This window comes from Athene noctua, chromosome 7 (genome assembly GCF_965140245.1).
Source record: "Athene noctua chromosome 7, bAthNoc1.hap1.1, whole genome shotgun sequence".
Classification (NCBI taxonomy): domain Eukaryota; kingdom Metazoa; phylum Chordata; class Aves; order Strigiformes; family Strigidae; genus Athene; species Athene noctua.
Window position 1 is genome coordinate 3,081,222 of NC_134043.1, and position 23,423 is coordinate 3,104,644.

At 37.4% G+C, this 23,423-nt stretch overlaps 1 protein-coding gene across 8 annotated transcripts in view; it reads right to left on the minus strand.

The window, feature by feature from the left end:
• MBD5 (methyl-CpG binding domain protein 5) overlaps positions 1-23,423 on the minus strand; it is a 150,406-nt gene that overhangs the window by 60,722 nt on the left and 66,261 nt on the right. For 6 of the 8 annotated variants that reach the window (XM_074910101.1, XM_074910097.1, XM_074910095.1 and 3 more), the window contains exons 3-4: positions 8,893-9,028; positions 4,537-4,729 (exon numbers count right to left, since the gene is read on the minus strand). The gene's annotated coding sequence lies outside the window, so the exon portion shown is untranslated. Of the gene's footprint in view, positions 1-4,536; positions 4,730-5,232; positions 5,299-8,892; positions 9,029-10,056; positions 10,137-23,423 lie in introns of those variants that run through there. The other 2 variants (XM_074910098.1, XM_074910099.1) reach the window with 2 other exon arrangements.

Sequence of the window (23,423 nt, forward strand, 5' to 3'; positions counted from 1 at the left end):
GAAACTCTGAAATAATTGTTTCTACTTCATATTTTGTACACACTTCACTTCCATAAAATACCATGAGCACAGACAAAAAAAAAAATCCAATATTTACGAAAATGCTAATGTACAACTTCTTTTTTAAAAAAAATCTACTCTACTAAAGTTTAATTTGTCTTCCGGAAACAGAGATGATAAATGTTCTACATGCCACTAGTTTCAAGTAAGATTTTGTGCTTCATGAGTGAAAAACCCCTTTCCTGTCTGGCTCTCCCATCCCCTTCACTCAAAGATTTACTTTTAAGAAAGCCAAGGTATTTTTAGCCTACTAAAATGAGCAAAGTACCTAAATTTTAGTGTCTTTGGATTCTGGCGTTGAATTTTTACATAACAATTATCAGATACATTCAAACTGACACTTTAATAAGGATATATTTCATTGTCTGATAAACTGTGAAGGCTGTAGTCTGGCTCTGAGAAAATGAAACATTTGTTTTTATGATAATAAAAAGCATTCTATTCCCTACTTCAGTACAGGGGTTGTGAAACTCTTCTTGGAGGTGTTTTGCCATCGTTAGGTTTAATGTAGAGCAAGATGGTAGTTGGTAACGAAGCTCAACTCTGCCCTGCCAGGTATCCATGGCTTTGCTCACTGGATGTGCTATAAAACCTGATTTTACTGCATGTGCAATAGACTGCACGTATGCTAAGCTAGATAAAAAAAGGTTTGATTCTCTTCAGAAGGAACTAAACAAAAGGGTGAATCACATTCAAGCTTGACAAGTGTAAGAGATTTCCACCAGCTCATCAAAGCAGTGAAAAGAAAAATGAGAGTAAGGGCCACAGGCACCTAGAAATTAAAACCATGTGTCCCTTTAAGGAAGCCGTACATCCAAGAGTTGAAGAACAAAGCTCAAAAAAAGATGAGAACCTAGAAAACGCACTACTTCATCCCAATTGAAGGACGATGTGTTGTGCCAGATACTAACTTAAAACTCCAGCAGTTCTTTATTCACTGAATAGGCTTGAAAAATCTCTCTGGAAATGCAGACAGTAGGGATGTAAAACAGATATTTAGCATGTTCTGGCACCATGCTCCAAAAGTGAGCTATTGGAAAAAATGTAGGCAAAGAACCATTTAGTCAGCTCTTCATCACAATATATTTAAAGCTTGATCAAAAGAAATTCATTTAGTAAGACAAATATATTCTGTCACAAAACCCCCCTCCATAAACAAAGCCATTAGTGTCGTGAACAAATGCCATAAACTCTTGGCAGAAAAAAAAAACCCCTAAGAAATACAAATTCAAGCTACAGACAGGTAAGACGGCTTCCCACATTTGTTCTGCATGTATTGGTTTCTTACGTTATGCTTCAGCCTACCATCCCAATGGAATTCTGAATTCAAGGAAATCAGTGGCAAATTTCCAAAGGTCACCGAAATTGTATTTCACTCCATTTTAAAGAAGAGGTTTTCAAAGCATTCCAAAGCATTTTGTTTAAGGAAAAAAGGTCCTTTGCTTCACTTTTTGTAATGAAAACCGCCACACGTGAAGACTTTAAATACCACGTACCTTCAACAGAAGTATATTATTGGTAATAGAAAAAGTTTGCAGAGAAGCAAAACAAAGCTAATCCCACAATTAAACTGTCAGAATTACAGAAACTGAGGATCTGAAGAGGGATCTCAGGAGAGAAATCTGCTCAGCCCAGTGCCAGCGGTGGAAGGTAAAAATTACCAAGATACTCCCTGAAAGCTGCTTCTTTACGCATTTTTAAAAATTTCTTATCAGAGATTTCATGATAGTTATAGGTAAAATATCCAGTTTTTCATTCATATTTAAAGTCAGATATGAGGCAAAACAAAAAAGCCTGGACTGTTTTCTCTTTACATCTATGCTAAATTATCCTTTGTGGAAATTGAAATTACCTTTTTCATTTTTTTTAAATCTACAGAGCAACAGCCACCATTGCTTTTATAAAAACCTCTTATCTTTTTAAAGCCTTGTGCCCATCCTACAGTGTTCTCTTTTTATCTAGAATAAACAAACCCAATCCTTTCAGCTGTTCTTTAACAGTCCTGCTTTCTAAATCTGTCACTAGCTTGTTGCTCTGCTTTGCCTTCTTCTGCCTAATACAAATTTTCTTTAAAGGGCAGCGTCCAGTACTGTAAAATACATTCTTCCTACAGTCTCACTAGCAGTGAACACATCCCGAGTCTTGTGTCAGACACTGGTATTATACACTGAAAAAATTTCCAGCACTCTTGGAATGAAGATTTGTGATTCCCCCCGCCCCCCCAAGCTCTGCAACTTATAGAGGGAACATGCCATGGAAGCTCAGAAATTTCTGAAAAAGATAATATTTTTAATGCATTTTCTTAAGCAAAGCAAGAGTGCAGAAAGTAAGAGATGTTTTTAAGAAGTGAAGAGATCCGTATGGAAGAAGAAGCTCAAGAAGAGAAGGTTTAGGGAAGATCTTACTGTTGTCTTCAACTAGCTAACGTGGTTAAGGAGATGACAGAGCCAGAATCACCTCCAACACCCACAGTTAAAGGACAAGCAGCAGACACATGTGCAATGTGGAAAGTTTTGAATACATATTAGGAAAATTAAGGTTCTGGGGGAAATCTTCTCAGTGTGTATGAATACCTGGAAGATGGATGGCAAAGAAGATGGGGTGCAAAGAAGATGAGTGCAAAGAAGATGGCACCAGGCTCTTTTCAGTGGTGTTCAGCAACAGGACAGAGGTAAAGGGCCCAGATGGAAATGTAGGAAGTTCTGTCTGGACATCAGGAAATACTTTTTCACTGTGGGGGTGATGGGGCACGGGCACAGGGTGCCCAGAGAGGTGGTGGAGTCTCCACCTGTGGACATCTTCAAAGACTGTCTGGACATACAACCTGCTTGCTCTAGGTGACCCTGCTTCAGCAGGGGGGTTGGACATGATGACCTCCAGAGGTCCCTTCCAACCTCAGGCATTCTGTGTGACCTCCAGATATCCCTTCCAACCAGTATCACTTGATGGTTACATGATAATTCTGTCTCATGACATCCCCAGCTACTGGTTTTCCTAATTTCAACAGGAAACACTACGTAGTGCCTCGGTAACACAAGTGTATACATCTCTTCATCCACCGTTATGGAGAAAAGAATTTATACATTCAACAATTCATTATATCATAATCCAGGTTTTCTTATAGACACTTGTCTTAGAACCTGTTCACATCATAGATTCACCAAATTAAATTACAACACGAGAATAACATCCTCCTTGGAAGGCCATGAAACCTGAAGGCCTGCTTTCAGTAATTTAGAATATTAAATACAGAAGCCAGAAAAAAAAAAAATTCTAAATATAGCCACAACATTATGTTCCACAGGTATGATTTACAAATGCAAAGGAAAAAAATATCAAAAGATCTTCCAAATTTTCATAAAATCCTACCAAAGAAGACTGCTCTTCTGTTAGCTCTCTGTACTGAAAGGGACAGCTCTCAGAAAAATAGCGATTCGAAATGAACATCAAATATTCTGTGGGAATGCTACACATATTGGTTCAAAAGTGATCAGACAGAAATCTATATTTTCTCTGAAGAAGAAAGTACTAAGAAAAATGAAAACGTACCCATGTGCACAGAAACCTTATTTTTGATGCAACAAATATAGTACAGACACTACAGTGATTCATTAAGATGTCTGAACAATCGATTGTAGATTAACGTAATTGTATTTGAAAATAAAAATGTACACATTTCTTCAACTGGGGCACTTCAGATTAGGGATCTCTTCAGTCTTTTCTGGAGGGATTTAAAAAAGCTTTGGAGAAATCTTAAAGCTATGGAATTAGCCTGGTATTTATAGCTCAGTTTCCTAGCGTGTTCTTTGAGCTTCCTAGGACATTCTTTTTCTCCATCTGCTGGTTGTTGACATGGTATAACCTTATATTTTGATTATGGAAATGTATAAGAATAAGAGCATTTTATTTTACATTTTACTGTAAAGTTCTGGCTTCATCTCAGGGCAAGGCAGCTAACTTTGTTATTACAATATAATCTAGGTCAAGAATGGTGCTGCATATTTTCTGATACAGATAACTGGAGCCCTATTGTTTAATTATGTCAAAATATATTACTACCAATTATGACTAATACTCCCTATGAATCACACTGTCACAAAATGGTAATGTTCTTACCATTAAAATACTGTGCTTCATATGCTGTTTCAATACAATCTGTTAAATCTAGGTCAAGAATGCTTTTTTTCTTCTTTGTTCTGTTATCAAAAAGGTCCACGTATGGGTGCACTGTCTATCTTGTACAAAGATATGAATCGCTAAATTGTTTACTTTTCTGCTTCCGCACCATTAAATGTTGGAGAAGTCTGCTGTTCTTCTGTGTTAATTTTTTTTTTTAAACATCGGCTCAAATCCTTCGTATTATACTCCTTGAAACGCATTTTCTAACAAACTTTACTACCACAGCATAGAACTATCATATTAAAATCAAAAGTTTCTCAACTTACTAAATGCATTGATTTACTTTTGAATACTTACCTACATTACTCCTCATGGTCTTGCTTCTAGTTACCTTGGGGGATCTTTAGACTTCTTAAAATTCTTGATGCACTTTCAGCTTTGCTTTAGATAGTCTCCTGTTTAGATCTTGACAGTGGGCTATGTCCATTGAGGCTGGTTCCTTGTCTTACTACACCCCTCATCTGAGGAACTCTGGCACCCCACGTTACATCTGTTGAGAGAGTTGCATTATTTAAATTAAAAAATGAGCCAAACGTTTTTATTTTGCTTTTTTTGAGTGCTTTGTAAGGCCTTATCCAATTGCTTTGTAGTATAAACTGTAGTATTTACTTTTAAAAAGGGTAGGATGCTCTGACTGGAACTGATAAAAAAAAAAAAAAAAGGTGCCTTTTACTATATTATGGTGGTTCGCTGTCCAGAAAAGTGAATAGATTTCTATAAAAACGAGTATATGGATTTTTATGATGGAAGTAGTATGCATACAAAAAAGGTCACTTCTTCAGAGAACCTGACTTATATTGATGCATGCTAAAAACTTTCAATGATGAAGGCAAAGTCTACACTTTGAAGAGTTACGATACTGCAAATGGCCTTGGTTACCTAAAAGGTTCCACGAGTATCGTTGGTGACCTATTAAATTAGTCTTTGCACAGGTACACAGGCAGAGGTGAACCCCCAGCTGAAACACAACTTGGGTTATTCCATAACACCCACCTCTGGTTGAGCCATTTCCTTCCAATCACCACCAAAATGTACCTGCACTCCTCCACTGGCTCTGGCTTAGCTAGGCTTTGATTGTGCCACTTTCAATGTCTCTTGACACTGAAAGGAATTAACGGTCTTTGCAGGACTTTAAGACAATTAATTAGTTCTTTTAGAGGTGAAATGGATTGGAGCTCATTAGGTTAAAGGCGTATCCAAAAGAGTTAACACAGGCCCTTAAAACATTATACCTGAAAGTCTGAGAACTCAGTAAGGGCACAGTTAGGGATTAGAAATACAAATTCAACAAATTCAGAATTATTGGAGATTTTATATTTAAAAAAAAAAAAATAAAAATCTTTGATTAAAGTAGATGCAAACAGCCAGTCAATATTTTTTGAATCCCAGTAAATGTCTTGGTGGTTGTTAAAACCTTCTCCCCTAACAGAAAACCTGTTGATACAAAATGTGAATGAAAAATTTCAGATATACCAAAGAAACAGGGTATAAACATGTAAGTCACATAAAGTACACTGGCTGCAAATACCAAATACAGTATTTACTATGATTATTAAAGTATCTTAGTTAAGTTCATAAGCAAAACTGTCTTGGTGATGACCTGCAGTTTGGCTTTCATTGACTTTATTTGTACCACTAATTTACCTGAGTTACCAATTGATCAGCATCTTCCCAATTTAAGGGCAAAACTGGGGCACAACATTTTGTAAAAATGGGTACCAAAGAGTCTTGGTTGTTTCAGACTGCATTTACCCTCCCAGAAGAGCCTTTCAGTGAACAGCTTCTTCATATGCAAACTACTTGGGAGAATAATTATTAACTCGCTAAAGTTCTTCCCCAACCAGTATCACTTTGAAAATTATGCCCCTGTAAAATTATGAGTATATGTTTAGACTTTCTTAAAGACTGGGGCACTGGACAGCTTCTGTGTTTAAGCACTATATATTTAATGCTTCTGAACATTACAGTGCTTACCTGTTCTTAATAGAGAATGTTTTTATGTATCTAGAATACTAACAAGGTACATCCAGTTCATAGATATTATTAAAATGATTGAAATAAAAAAAGAAAATAAAACATACATAAGAACAAAATTAGTATTACTGCAATTAGCAAAATAAAGCCTCTTCTCTTCAGTTGAAAGGGTTAAACGACTTCGTTGAACAAACAAAACCGTGAGTTTACAAATTAAAGGGGTCACAGGGCTATAAATACTGAATATATCTACGACTGAAAAAAAATGCTGCATTTTTTAACAGGTGAAAAATTGGGGTACTCAACGGACAGAGCTGCAGTAAAGGTTACTCACAAAGTCAGACAGACTGTGAAAGGAGAATGATACAAATCTCCTGGCGTCTGAGACACGCTGAGCTTGCTCCCGTGAAGAATCCACGGGACTCACAAGGTTGGGCTCTGACCAATGGGCCTCAGCTACTACCCTCAGCTTATCAAGCAGCCGAATGCCAATGCTTTTTAAATTACTCCAGAAATCCTGCATCTTAAAATCTAACATATAAATGGCATAATTCAAATACAAGAATTTATTTTTCAACTGTAGAAATGACAGAAATTTTTAGCTTGTTTCTGCCGTATATAAGCTGCGTAAAATATTTCAAAGAATGAACATTTTTACACAGGTTATTCATAAAAGTACAGATAAATAAGAATCTGTGGCTTCATAACACAGCTTATCTTTACAGTAACAAAACAACTAGAAAGATGGTATAACCTACCATTAGAGAATTTGCATACAAATATATTTTAGATCGTAATTTCACTATGGATATTACATTCTTCATACAAAATTATTTATTAATGTTTAAACACATTGAAAGGTATTGATAAGAGACATTTTCATGAAGAACTTCCCTTGAGCATATAATGCTAATCACAGCAAACACTGTAAAACTAATTTACTGGAAACAATTTCAATAGATGGATGAAATAGCCGAAGAATGAAACCTAAGTCGTACTAGGGCTTAAAATAACTAGGTCACGTGGACAGTACTAAGGATTGAAGCAGCATCAGTAAAAGAAGCTTCTAATAAAGGCCTCGAGAAATCTACAGAAAAGCCATATTAAAATGAATTCAAATAAATAACCCGATTTTTAACTTATAATATCTAAATAAAAAGAGTAACAATAAATTAGGGATAAAAATTGTCCATACTGAGCATACAGAAATGAAAACATGTAAATGAATCTGTAATCAAAGTTTCTGCTGGAAAAATAGACCTTACCTTAATTATGCATATGCCATTTACAAACTTACTAGCACCATAGAGACGGCTGACCAGCTAACAGAATATAGTTTTATAAATACCAAGGGATAATCAAAAGGCTCCAACATGGCAAGCCAAGAGGATTTTTCTGGCTAATTCAATATGTTCTGCATTGTTTTTCCCCTCTGGAAAGTCTTGTGCTCCTTCTCCTTTTAACCAGCCTTCCTATCCTTCTCTGCCTGTTAGGAACTATGAGGTTTTGTGATAAAGAATTAAAAATAAGCATTTGTAAAAAAAAAAAAAAAAATCAAACCAAAACACCTCCAAAGGAATTTTTTTTCAATTAAAAAATGGACACACGACATTGAAAAAACCACTTATACTTCTGAAGTCTGATATTTCATGCAAGATGACTGTCACAGACTGTCCTTGCTGTTATTAAATAGCACTGCACCACACGTGAAAACATCAGTTCATCATTCAGAGACAAGTATAAGACTTAGACAGTGACTACAATATGTTTATTTTTCAATTGCATACATATCCATAACAATAAACTTCCCAATGAGTTGTCACCAAGTCGCAGGAATCTCATGGTGAATGTATTTCTGGGGAAGAGACATCTGTTTTTTTCAGTGCATGTGCTGTCTCGTTCTCTTTGTGAGCTTTCTATTTACATAACAAGTCTGTACTAACAGATTAAAAAAATCCTGTCCCCATCTAATCTCTTAAAATACGTACAATATTCTTACAACTATGGTATCTGATGTATCTAAAATTACAGATACTTTATTTTTCATAAGAAAAATGAAAAACGCCAAAAAGTGATCTTCCAGTAACAGAAACAAACTCAACAATTTTTCAATTGTGTGCTGTCACAAATGAGCAGAGAGAAAGAATGGCAGGCAGCCAGTTCTCTTTCTTCTTCAGGTAGGTTTTAAATTTACTTCTTCTAAACCAATCAACTTGATTATTGGCTGTTTATTCTTCCTATTTACCCTGTAACATAACTGAACAACGCTCCTCCAGAGGAGTTAATCCCAAATGAGAGCCATGAGGCTTCATGCTAGAAAATAACTGGCAGAATTTGAGAGACCTGTTTACAAGCATCCAGCCTGGTTTTGTCTGATTTTACTTTCAATAATTGCTATTTTTATTTTGTTAAGTGGAAAAATCACACAAAATTATATTTAGTAAGTGCATCGTCTTCCATAATACTAAAAATGTACAGGATATCCCTAATTTCTAGTGGTGGCACTACATTGCCACCAGCTAAAAACCACTGCCTGTAACACCAGCCTACTGAAAGCCCACCGTTATTTTCTGACACATTGAAGAAAACAGAAGAAACAATTTTAAAATCTGAAATCACTCTGTTTATAACCCATATATATGTGACAGAGAAGAAGTGGCAAAAAGATAATTCACCTACCTCAAATCAGGAAGACTGGTGGAGGGAATCCACCAGGTTTTGGTGGGTCTCTGAACTTTTGGGAAGAATTAGAAGTGCTGTTTCTTCAAGTCTTTATGTTGCTTTGTCTGCTTGCTTGTGATAAAGCCTCTTCTTCCTGCAATAAAATATGTGTTGTACTAAAATAAGATTTGCAGAAAGACAAGTTATCAATATCTGTGCTTCACGTAGATGGCAGGGCTTCTCTAACAGACTGCTTCGCTCCACAATAAACCATGGGCTCATTCAGAAAAGCAAACACTGAACAAAACTGGTGAGTTTACATAGGCTCTCTCAGTAGTCGGTTAAAAAAGATAGAGTCTGAAGTGTGGTTTAAAATAATCTAAACTGATCCTAAACACAGCTCTATTCTGAACTGCCCTCTAGAAGGATCCCTCTTTCTCCACTGACCATAAATATAAAATCAGAAGCACACCCTACTGTCCAAGGGTTGGGTCCAACTCTGGCTATATCCTCCACTGCTTTACACTTCCACAGAAATTAAGGCTGTAGAAATAGAGCCTACACAGTTGGAGAACGGATAAAAGTACTTTTCAATGAGATATTCTTGAGAAGATCTACCATAAAACTTCAGAGAACTAAAACTGTTAAAAAGAAACCCAGTTTTGCTTATTTATATCTAATTTATATACACGCCTCTATATATAGTCACACACATACACATACATAAAAATTAACATAAAAGCCTCAAAGTAGCTTAGATACCATTGAAAGTAGATTTTAGACCTGTAGGCATTTTTCCCTAAAATGCCTTGTAGATTTTTCAACAAAACCAAACACAGCTAACAACTAATTCCGTGACTTGAATATGTGATGGAGAATCATAAACCCAGCCTAACCAGAGTATTTAATTTTATTCTTATAACCAGCCTAAATAATTGGTGAAAATATCTTTGCATGATTATGCTTGGACTAACTACAGGGAATCACAGGATTTTCAGGTTTCCCCAATGTAGACCCGAAACCTTGATCAATTCAGAAGACCTGGCTTAAATCAGGGCTCTGTTAGCTCCTCAGCTTGAAAATTATAGACACGCCTCATTTTTGTTTTTCTTCTTCATTCTCCTGGAACTTGGGATTTTCTCCTGTTCCTCAGAAGGAAATCCCCAAGGTGTAGCCTCTTACTCAGGCCAGAGGGTCCAACTCAACCCTCTGCTGAAAGGCTCCTCCTGCTCCGGGCTGCTCCTCTCCTCCGCAGGGGTAACGCTGCTCCAGTGAATCAGATAAGGGAGCCGATTTGTGTATTTCTGCTGGATTAGTCTTAACCTAGATCGGTTCCCTAATCTCTGTGGCTGGAGGAAGGCTTGTGCTGGCCTAGACGCTGAGGAAGCAGTGGCACGTGTACAGGAATGAGTAACTCCAAGTGGAAAGAGCAGCAGTGAATTCGGCTCGTGCCAGTGCAAAGCGCTTGGGGAAATTCAATATATGTTTGTTCATTTATTTTATTTTAGAGTATTGCAGTACTGAAAATATCTTCTCATCTCCTATTTTCATGGGAGGACCTCAGTATATTTCCTTGTTTAAATAAAAGTCATATTTAGCTGTCTACGTATTCAAAATGTATGATCTTAATTCTAAATTTTGTTGTAATACCAAAAAGCAGGTAGGCATGTCTTAAAAAAAAAAATAAATCTGTTTTAAGTACCCAATTAAAGTCATCATAAATCTGTTGGAAATAACAACCTTACTGATTACGATTCATATCTATTATCCGAATATTTGCTAGACACAGTATTTGGAGAAAATGAAGTAAAAACATAACAGATGACACAAGAAAACAAAAAACAAATATCCTACCTTCCAAGACTACCTTTGCACGAACATATGGCCTTTTCCAAGTGTACTGTTCTTTTGTATGACAACAAGTTGGCCATATTAATATAACTTCAAAAATGCATTTTAACTGCCTAACAACACAACATGCCATGTGAAAAACATTACAGCCAAAAGAAATATGATAACAACAGGCAGGTCTTTCGGAGAAGCTAATTTAAAAATTAGCTATAGCTATAAGGCTAACATACTAACACATTTGTTTTACTTATGTGATATATAGCTATAAGGCTAACATACTAACATATTTGTTTTACGTATGTGATATATAGCTGTAAGGCTAACATACTAACATTTTTCACAGATTTGGCAACGGTGTCAGTTGAGTGGATGTAGCTTTGAACAGAGAAGATGTAAGAAGGGATACTATCTATTTTTTTGTCTCCAGTTACGGGGGGGGGAAAAAAAAAAAAAAAAAAAAGGAGTTTTAATTTGCAAGAGGAGAAAATCAGAGACATCAATTTAGTCTATAGTCTCAATCCTATAAATCCTGAATATCTGATACTTTCATAAAGAAAGTGACAAGTGCTAATAATACATCTTACAACCATGAAAAGACTTTTATTTTATAAAAAGCCTTGGTTTTGACAGGAAAGCCTGCACGCTACTATTCAGAAACAGCATACATGCAATCTTCACCCGGCAATTTAAAAACTGAACGAAAACAATCAAATTGACAAATAGATCAGTTTGCGACGCTGAAGAAAATCACTCCCATGTACAACCCTGGGTAATAAAGAGGTAAGCACAGTGCAGGCCCATGTGCCATAGCACTCGTCTTACCTAACTGCTGGTTGCTATGGCAAGCATTTGCCTGGATTTTGTACATTACACAGTAATATGTTTTCTGCTTCCTCGTTCTTGATATTTTGATGAAGTTAATACTCCAGATTTGGACCTGCAAGGTATGGAAACTAAAGGTTCTCTCAAATAGTCATGCATTCCAATTTATTTTGGTATTGGGAAAACATCTTAGAATTCAAAATTAATGAATAATTCAAAAATTATTTTAATTCGTCTGTAACACAGCTTTTTAAAAACTTGTGACTTATTTCCATTAGCTACTTTGCATACCTGTTGTACATGCATTTCTATTTTCTAGCTCACAATGGAAATGTAATCTACTTTTCTCCTTCGCTGATCTTTAATTTAATATAGAGATAACTGTGAAACTGATGAGAACTGAGATAATAAACAAATAATTTTAGTTCTGTATAATACCAATTTGTCTTTTCCCCTCTTTTTTATTTTTTTTCCCTAATAGGTACAAAAGAATGAATTAGTAAAAAATTTATTTAGTCATTACTACTGTAAACTAACAAATAACTGAATTCCTTTCTATAGTTGTCTCTACCTGAAACACAGTGGTATTTCAAAAGGTGCAAGAGAGCCAGCTATCAGTACAAGAGCCATTCTAATGAGGAGAGGGCAACGTTAATCTATTTTCTTCTTGATTTCTATGGTTACCGTAAAGCTTTAACATACAAAATATAAACACATTTGATAAAATAGCCCCAACAGGAGAGAGAAACGAGCCTCTTCCCACCCCAGGGGTTCCCAGTGGACCAACTGCTAACTCAGCTGTCATCCACTGAAGAAAGATCCGTGACAAAACGTGGTAACAGTCATACATGGTAAAAAAATATTTACTTTTGATAAGAACGTTGTTTCCACTATCAGCAAATCCACACAGTACTCCCCTTTTCCATCCCCACACTTTGGAAAGAAAGAATTTGTACGCTGCTTTATTTGGCTGTTACATCATATCTTGACATTGGAAAGTAATAAAGAGACTTTGACAGTGGGCTCGGTAGTCCCGGATTATGACTTTTAACCTCTCCCTTACTTGGTAATGTATACAACTTGCAGAAATAGAGTCTCAAAAGCATATTTACAAACTGCCTAAAGGCCAATAACAAATGTCATATGCATTCTATTTACATTAATGTAAACAGACATAGATGAGGCCCAAATGCCGTCCTGGACAGCTTGAAATGCTCTTTGCTCCTGCTCAGCTTTCCTGCTGCCCCTCCAGCTGCTCGTGTCTCCACACCCTGCTGGAATACTTCTTTCATAGGCAACAGCTAAACTCAACCCACCAGAAGACATTCATTTCTATATTCTGATTCAGACTATTTTACATAAATATATATTAGTGTTGACGACAAGACTGTAAACTCTTCCATTCCTCTAAGCAGCTGCAGCACCACACAAATACTTGAATAAATATATCAAGACAGCATAAGGAACAGAAGAAATGGATACCTGGACTTTAAGATGAATCTCTTATCCCAATCCTCAAACTCATTAGGAACGAAGAAATTTAACGCAGCAAGCACACACTAACAGTTTATATTTTTGCCTCATGATACTTTATCATCACATAATAAAGCATCTTCTTTTAGACATGACATTATGCCATTGTTTAAAATTAAATCTTCCAAAAAGAAAATAACATAAACTTCTCTAAACTGTGTTATTTCTTATTTAAAAATTCTTGGCACAATTCTCCATAACTGGCAATTCTTGATTATCATGCAGGCCAAATGCTGCCACGGCATTTGACAGGAGAAGAAGTCAACAAGGCATCCAGCACAGACTCTTTGCATCAATTTTCTTCTGGTCTGGACTCAGACTGCAACCAATGCCTGTGGCAGAGAAATCTGTTTTCTCCTAAATCTGAAATACTACATTCTCCATCTGAAGTTCACACGGAAGGGAATCACCCCACCCAGGTACACAAACACAAAAGCATAAATGTTTTTTTGCTGTTACTGCTCAGTGATAACTGGAAACTCTTAAAGAGGCTGGAGGGAAAAAAAAAAAAAAAGAAAAGGGTTGTTGCTTTGCAATCCTCTCATCACTAACCTTTTTAAAGAGGAATTACCCCAACGAATACCACTAGGGACTGCAGTGCCAATGGTTTTAATATGGTGAATTTTATTCTTTGCTTATTTAGTGATGTGACCAACTTCACCACTGTAGCACTTACACTTCCCATATTTTTTGCTTCTAGCATCCCTCTATGGCTAGAGGGTGTTGATCTCCCAGCAAAATGATCACCAAAGTCATCATACGCATAGATGTCATTACTTAGTATCTCCACAGTGCCTTACAAGGTGTTCAACGTTGTCACGCTACAAAAAACCCTGGCCAGTGCCTACTACAGCAAGTATCCCACCTGAAACTGCAGAGGCTGAGAAAGTTCAACATAAATTTACGTAGCGAAGGAATTTCATTTTACTACCCAGCATGTACCATGCTGCCTGCTGAGGGCTGCCTCCTTCACCATTGAGGAATATTCATCATTGCGCTTCCTCTAAGTAGTTCTTTCAAAGTGACGTTGCTACTAATTAGTACTACTAATTGTCCAATTCATTCATAAAGTATCAGGATGGTATTTTAATAATCCCCTGACACAGGACTCCTAAAGCAGAATTCAGTTTCTGGAATTCTAATTCTATTCTTGCTAAGGTTAATGGATGGTTTCCCACTGAGTTTAATATAATTCACATTGGATCACTACTGAGTCTATATTTATATAAAATGCCCTACTATTCGAATCTGATAATTTTAAAAATAGCCATCTTATTTATGCATAGATAGAGATCAAAATTCTCTAAAAATTTAGCTTCGGATCAAATGATTTTTCAGAAAAGCTTCGCTAGATCTTACAAAGTCTGTTTTTAAGGTATTTCTAAGTACTGTGGCACTGTATCACCAAACATTTCTCTGATTTTCAGAAATATTTAACACCTGCTGCAAGTAGCATTACGGCCAAACAGACACATGAAATAACTTTAAGCTGCTTTAATGACAAATGTACCCAATGTCATTGAGGGGGAAAAAAAATACCCATCCTCTTAAAAGGCTAATAAAACTTGCTTTATTTGTTGCAAGGTTTTCTGAAGCCTTACGAGTTTGAAAAGGCCACAGATGAGAAAAATGCCTCAGACAATAGTAAATATATAGACATATCTAACACCTCACAGTGTCTGAACTAATTTGGAAGCTTTATGGTGACCTTGGGCAATTATTGATACCTATATCATATATTGTTCTGGCCATTGCTGTGATCATAAAAATAATTATCCTTGACGCAGAATTTGTCAGAGCCAAATTTGCTCTGAAACCACAGAAAAAGCAATCCACTCTGAAATCTAGAAATATTAGTATCTAGATAGTGTTTTATATAAATATACAATATTCACATTGTATAATTATACAAAATAATAAAAAAAAAAAAAATATCCTCGCCGAAGAATCGGATAAAAAGGCACAGAAAGCTGGCAAGAGGAAAACGTAATTTTAATCTGATTACTAATCAGGAAAATTTTAAAAATTATTATCCACAGAAAAGTGATTTGACAGTAGCCTACGCCCCCAGTGCACAGAAACACCCCGAAGTCAATGCGAAAGCCGTTCGGAAAACCAGGGCGAAGGCTGGGCTGCCCTCAGGAAGGTTTCTGCAGAGCAGGCCAGCCCTCAGCACTGCAACCCTGCCCAAATCCTTTCAGCTCCCGACGCGGAGACTTGTTGTGCTGGACAGGCCACAAACCCCAAGCTCTTGAGCACGTGATGAAGGGACGTCCAGAGCCCTCCTGGAGCTTGGTGGGGACACCTCTAGGTTTGTTTCTGACAGGAGGAAAGTGGAAATCCTTTGGCATGTTTTCCCCTCTGGCTTTTCCTTTGGGGAAAGCTGGTTCCTGCACTCTCTCATCAACAACTCCTCTCGTTCCACCACCTTTTCCTCTCCTCTCCACACTTCCTCCCTTGGATCTAACCCCCCCACACACATCACGTAGACAACCTGCACTTAATACAGTCCTGAAACTCCTCCTCATCTCCCGCTCGAGTCCTCTCCTAAACACGGTAACATATCCGACCCTGATGCCAGCTCAACGCGCTCTCTCTTGCTACTCATCCCCCACACGATTCTCTGTTTCTTTAGTATCTTTCTGTGTAGTCTCATCAGGGGAAAACTTGTCCCAGTGTATTTCCTCAGCCCTCACCTAGTTTAGAGAAGCATAATAAGGCGAGCGCACACCTTCCTCCAGGGAGGCTGTGGATGACGTTAGAGCTAACTAGAGAGAGCTGGCAGAGAACATCACTGACGGGCATGGGCACAGGCTAGTTTAAGGAAGTGATGGATATGGAAGCATTTCTAGTCACATAAAGACTTTTTCAGTTAAAAACCTAAAAATAGACAACTACCTAAGCTGGTAGTTTGTGCATGTAAAGCAAGGATGAGGACAGTTCTAACCCACACCTATTCCCTGCTTCTTTCCAGGCTGGCCCTAAAGACCTGTTCTCCCCCCCAAGCAGGCTGGACCTCAGCACACCCATCTCCCCAACGACGTTACAAACCCCTTCCCTTGAGATAAGATTTCAGCCACACGAGAGAGTATTTCCAAGCAAATGACCAAGAAATCCACAATGGTCTTCCTGGAAGACTTAAGACAGGGTCACTGGTCAAATTTCCCGATGTCACAAAAATCCCGATGACCAAACCCAAGCCTGTTTCCTAAAACAGGATCCCATCCCGCTGGTACTCAGCGAGCTGCGAGGTTGTAAGTATTAATGCCAGAGTTTTAGGGAGGTAGGACTGCCTTGGGACTTGGGCATCAGTGGGGTTTTCTGCCACAGCAGGCCACCCCTATTTTCTGGCAGGCTCTCTCATTGCAGTGGTTTGTAATTGGGAAAAAAAATAAAAAAAATAAAAAAAATATCAAACTCAGTGGTAATGATTGCAGTATTAGCTCCAGCTGACACAGACAAAGTATTACCTTAAACATCTCCTCCAGCAAGTTGATCATAACAGCCATCTGATACTGGTAAGTTAATTAGATTCTGATATTTTGTTCAATATTCCAACAAAGATACTCAAGGATGTACTCAGCCTTTGCAACACTGCAAGAGCGGTGGTGTAAAGCTACCAGGGAGGCAATAAGAGCCTCTGCAACACAGTTCTTAACCATGGGGAAAAAAAAAAAGAGAGTAATTCCCAGACCATCACATAAATGACTGCTGATACCTTTGCACTTAAAACCAGCTGTTGGACTGTTTTTTAAACTTTTTAAAATTTGCAGGTCACTACAAATAAAAAGTTTTATATCTTCCAATTTGTATTTTGATGCAGTATTCTGCAGTACAGAATTATGCAAGCTCAAGAATAATGAGTGGACAGAGGCATGTAACTGGTTTATTGGTCTGGTTTGCCCACTTTATTATGCAAAACAGAAACGACAGTTTTTATTTGATAAAATATCATGTTAGTTTTGCTCCGAGTAATTCACACACAAGAAAGAACAAGGCAGGTTCCCAAGCTAAAATTTAAAGGTGCCAATGTACGACGAAGCGTCAGCTAGTCAAACTGCAGATGAAAAACCAGAGGAAACATCATGCCATTAAGAACTTACAATAATTTTCCAGAAAAAAATTATTACACAGCACCATAAATTTACTATCCCTGTGGTTTACTGAGATAACCAAATAGCTTCTGGGGGAAGAGGAGGAAAACAAAACTAAAAAGACTTGCCTTAGCAACCCTCACCATGAAAACACACTCCCCTCCCTCCAACCCCTCCATGAACATAGATGTTATTTTTTTATTCTGCATCTGCTCTGTAACATTATTAGACAAGAAAAAGAGGGGACAGTAAAAACATTTAAAGTTGTTAAGATGTTTGACAGTAAATTAACAATAGGAGTAGATAAAACCCCGACTTTTTTTTTGTTAAATATGCAAATATACGTTGAAGGATTAAAGACAGAAAGCTATTGCAACAACAACAACAAATCCTTTATAAAAATAATCACTGATTTAACTCTTTTCTCTAAATTTGTTACATTCCAAAATCTATAATGTAAATTCAAAATAAGAAGTGCGTTAGGTTTCTTGCTCTAAGGTGTTTTTTGGGAAGAAATTAAATGAATGGCTGTATTAATGCTGTTATACAGAGATCAAAAAAAAAAAGTGTTTCATGCATTAGAGCAGCTAACAAATTAATTTTGCTGTCTTCATCCTAGCCAGCTTTTCACATCAGCAGAGTACACAAAGGATCTGAGAGCAAGACTTGTTAACAGTCAACAGACAACTTGGTTACACATAAGTTTGTCTTTTTATTACAAGATTTTATGAAAAATAAAATCCTCTACCTCCAAAAAAAACCCCTTTCAAGCCAAAGAAACTTCTAACATACAATGCAAAAGACTTAAGATTGTTTAAGGCCTCCAGTCATTAACAAGAAGTTAAACACTTTTAATTGCTTTGCAAGTTATCTTAATTTAATAATTTAAAAATATAACCGTAATAGCAGATCCATACAAAGCTGTAAGGCTATACTAAGAACAGTGTCAACCGGTCTAATTTAATGACTGGATTTTTTTCCTTTTTCACAGAAAGCACAAGGTAAGTGTCACAGTTCCTTTATTCTTAGCATGTTTTTATACTCTCTAGATTAACGTAGAGAAAGTTTCTGACCCCTGAAGCTTTTGTTTCCTCTCCTGTATGCATAAACTTCTCTATTTCAAACGTATGGCAGCTGGTAGGAAGGGGTTAACGGGAGCTTCCAGATGACAGAATTAATTTCCCAAAGAGAGTACGAGACATCCGTTCAACGAGAAAAACTTTAAATTCCTACTGAATTATGCTAGATCAAAATTGATGGGACAATCAGATCCCCTAGCAACTACTAATCTGGTAGGCAAAAAGATTTCTCCTCAAACCAAGCGCTGAGATGCTAACGGTGAGCTGAAGCCTGAAGACCAAAGCGCATCCTGACATTCATGCAAACCTCCCTTAAATCTGACAGCTCTAAGAGAACACTTCCCAAATTTCTGCAAGCAGTGCTCAGTGGCCTTGGTGTGACACGTAATAAGCCAGACATGCCAGGTCCAGCTATTTGGATAGTCTGATCTGCCAACTGCCTCCACCAAAAGCTTTGCGTGGAGCAGAATATGGCAGATGGAAGTGAAGCCACCTATGGGGACCTATAGGCTGTCTCCCTCATCAGGAAAACAAGAACTACAGATATCTGGACACGTACTTCATGTAGAAACTTCTTCCTTACCTTACAACACATGTACAGTGATGCTCCTTCAGACAGCCTGCCCTGTATTTCCATATTTTTGAGCTCTACCTACTAAAAACTGATCCAAACCAAGCAGGTGCACGCCTGACTTCAGCAGACTGAATAGTTCTGCTGCCTTCTAAACGCACTCGTGACTGAAAGTAATTGCATACACAAAGAATTTGATTAGATTTTAAAAAATATCTTTCAGGAGATGGCAGTAGGTAGCTATGCCAGTGGGGACATTGTTGATCAGCTTTTCTGCACATGTGAATCTGGAAACACGTGGCGAACACACCTAAACAAAAGTTGTGACCTAAAATAATGGTGTAAAATTCTATTTTCATCCTCACTTTGGATTAACAAGATGATCAACGAGTGTGATGAACAGGAACCTTCACTTGAGGAACTCAAGACTTTCAGTCTCATCTGCATGTAAGAGGATGTCAACAAAACATAGTCATACATAATGACACAAAATTAAGCTATTATGTGAAATAGCAACGTGCACCAGTGCATTAGGAAATACCTATTTTACCTACTGCTCAATTTCAGAGAACAGATAGAAATATTTAAAGTTTGGACAACAAGAATTCTTTCTTAATAATTCAGTAATTCCTTGATAATGCCAAGATAGCCTGAAAAACAGGCAAGAACGCCGTTAGTTCTCAGTGAAGTGAGGTCTGTGCCAGCTAATGTGGCTACTTTAACACCCTAATCATTAGTGATAAGATTTTAAACTGCTGAAAGAGTTTTCTGCACAACAGCAATCCAAAGTTTCTTGTAGCCTCATAATATATTAAATGGGGAATGCATCAGCATACTCCTCTTGTCATCCAGAGTTAGCAGGTACGAATAACTGTGTTCAAATCTTCTCTCAACTCAGTAGCTACAATCTCTCTCAGGGTTATGTTCTTGAATACTTCTAGTGACATGTCCCTCATCCAAATTTTTGATGCTAGATAAAGTGACTCACCTTACACGCAAGAGTTTCAGAGGAAATTCAGAAAGCGAGCCTGATGTACTGTCAAAAAGCCAACAAAAGCACTATTAAAATTAGCCTCCAAACGTGTTGTTATAAAGTAAAATGCCTGCCCAAGCCACAATACAGAATATGAATAACGCTGTAAAAGTTCACGTAGGTAATAGTTTGCTGCTACTAAGTGGAATGACTAAATTAGTAATTTTTAACTAGGATTCCAGAATAGTCAACACAAACCAGATACAGTCTTCTGAATTATTTATTTTTTGAACTATAAACATGTTCTCTGCTAAACTACCAAAATTAAGAATCTACTCATGCAGCTAGATCCTCATCTTGCATACTAGGGCTTTGCTACAAAGTGGTGTAAATTGACTCAGGGTTAAGAATTTATCCTAAAACATACATGAAAATTGTAAATGTAAACAGTCAAACCATTTGTCCATAACGGCTGCAGGTCAGCCCAGCTAAGCACACTGATAAATAAAGTAGGGTAAAAAAAGTTTGTACCTTGGCACCTTCAAATACTTCAGGCAGCAGATAAAAATGAGCAGTTTAAAACGAGGTTTTTCTTTAAATAGACTTTTGGTTTAGTATTCCAAAGAAATCTTTAAACACAGAAAATATGAATTAATCTGCATAGAAATAATATTGTACCCTAGCATTCCTCATATTATCTTCAAGAACTATTGTTATACCCGTATACCAAAATATTTTATATCAGTATTTCTTCCCACCTGATGCAACCAAGTAATTTTGAGCAGAGTTAATCTGACAGCACAAACTACCCTTTCTGCTTTATCAATTTTATTCATTGTCTTAGTCCAAATAGAAATCCCACTGCAAACTCTAAATTTCTTGCAATTGTACACAGAATGGTAGCCTGGGCCCTTGCAAGACAAATCTTGAAGCTGAAAATACAAGATTTATGCACAAGTGTGAAAGAGCACAAGTCTGTCAAGCGATCAGATTTCACATCGGTCTTCTAAATTCTGCTCAGCTGAACCCCACAGTCCTGAACTTTACTAACTGCAGACTATTTAGCATCTCTGTATGAATTTTGCCAAGCAAAAATGCTAGCATGCTATCCAGATGCCATTTATGAGTAAAGAAGAGTAACACATAAAACAAATAAAAAGGAATAGAAACTTATTTTAATCTCTGCTTTCAAAATTTTATGTGATCAGCAATAGGAGATGACTTGGAGGCTGCCACATATGCAACTAGGTGTGAAGAGTCATACCGAGAAGTAGATCCAACACACTTTTCAGAGCAAGGATTTTCTCTGCCCAAAATAACTACAGACACAGGCAGGGACTGTCCCACTATAAAGACAGTTTGAGATACAGGAGTTTTGAGAAGCTAAGGCAAACTGAAAAGCTGAATGCTGCTTTTTTTTTTTTTTTTTAAATTTCCCACTGTTAAAGAGTATCACTTTTAAAAAACTTAATCCATGAAGCTTTTTGGAACTGTAGCAAGATAATTTAACACGTTATGCTACTACGGAGTTGAGGTCACACACATACTGACATCATGTTTTGCATGAATTTTGAATATCCTTAGCATTATGTTATTTGACATTCATGGAATCATCTCAGGTTAAGCCGAATGGCAATACATTGCATCAGGTTGTATTTTAGTCACTGCAACGCTGCAGGCTTAGCAAGGAACCCAGGATTTCAGGTATTTTGTATTATTGCAAAGGCACTATATGTACATTTACATACGGTAGCTGTTACATCAGCGGAAAAGTTACTCAGTGATTTCCAGGCATAGCACTTCAGCACAATTCCCAACTTTGAAGCCTATCAATTTGATTTTTTTCTTTCTTTTTAGCTGGCACTAGCACAAGAAGTTCTGGCATAGACTGTTTACAGTTTGCACATATTTAAAACCAGTGTTGATTTCCTGGGACAGCTGATTTAAAATTGCCATATTCCCTTTAATTGAGCAAGATTTACAAGAGGGCCATAAAGATTTCTTGTACCATTAACTGTTTGATTTCCAGCACCCTAGAGCAAGGCTCATTTTCTCTTTCCTCCATATACTAAAATGGTTTTCTTTCCCTCAAATCCCTGAAAAGTGTAACCAGACTTCCTTGAGGAGGTGTGCCTCCTCTCCTCTCTATCCCATATACACAATAAGCACAGATAGACCAGGATTTCTCCATGGTAAAGCACCACATTTCTCTCTGAGGGCTGGCTGGACAGTCATCCATCTGCTTCCTGTACTGGAAAGTACACAAGATTTGAAAAACCTCTTTCACTTCCCCAGGCTCTGCAGCCACCAGCACCCTGGAGCGAAGCTGAAGCAGTACAGGAGCTGCCCAGGGCAGTGATGGAGTCACCATCCCTGGAGGTGTTTGAAGACCACACAGATGTGGCACTTGGGGACAAGGTTGAGTGCTGGACTTAGCACTGTTGGGTTTAGGCTGGACCTGATGATCTTAAAAGATCTTTTCCGACTTAAATGATTCTGTGAGGTGCTGAAAAATTTATAGCTGAGACTAAGCGATCTGCAACCCCGTCCAACCAAAAATCTAGCTGAAAACAGGGATTTAAAAATAGAGTTCATAGAAAATGATGACAGAGAAAAAAAGAAAGCAGCACATGAACCTATGAGAAAGAACTGTGAGTACTGTATAAAAACATGCACGTGTTTTGGATATGAGAGGGACCAGCTTTTTGTCCTGTTAAACCACAGATGCCTGCTGCACCCAAAATCATCTCTGCAGATAAATCCTGATCTTGAGACTGAACTGTAAGCATGGGATACAAGGATTCATTCCGGTCTCCCCCTCCCTAAAGACATCTCTCCTCTGCTCTCCCTGAGGAGGGACAGTATTGCCCAGCAGGTTCATACACCTCAGAGCACATGGAAAGCCAAAGGACTGCACCAAGGGCAAACTATCTGCTCTTTGCACGTCTCTGCAACCTTAGATGCTTGATGCTGTTTAGCAGGGGCTTTTTTTTTTTTTTGTTTTCTATTCATCTAACATTCTTTGAATTTCCTTTTTTTAAAAAATTATGTAGTTATTTTATTTTTTGATTTAATAAAGTGTCAGGAATATAACATAACATAGTTTTTGTTTTTCAGAAAGAATAAAAAGGAACAGGCATCCAATTTATTTTTGTTATCTTTTGGTTTAACAGCAATGCTAAACATATTCTTCCATATTTTTTTTGGTGCAAAAAAGGATACTGCTGTTCAGGTGCCTGCTAACAGTTACCAGATAGCATTCTGAAATGCTAATTTTATTTCAAAAGTAACGTGTTAAGCGTAAATACTTTACAAAATGAGAAAGCAGGATGAAATTATGAAAGCAACCAGAACTGACAGCATATGATGCTAAGGTAAAATATTTTGTAAGTGCCTATGTAATACATCAGATTTCTCTATGCTCCTTAGTAAGGGCTCGTTCCGTCTCCTCTTGCTCTCCTTGCTGCCAGCCCCATCTCCCTTAGCGCCAGAGCCAATTCTTCAAACTGTGGAAAACAAGCTGAAAGACTATTACTTCTAACTTAGCTATCAGTAATCACCTTGCTTTAGCATCACTTAGCAAAACTCACCATGTGCTGTTACTACTGAGCAGGTATTGCTCTGAG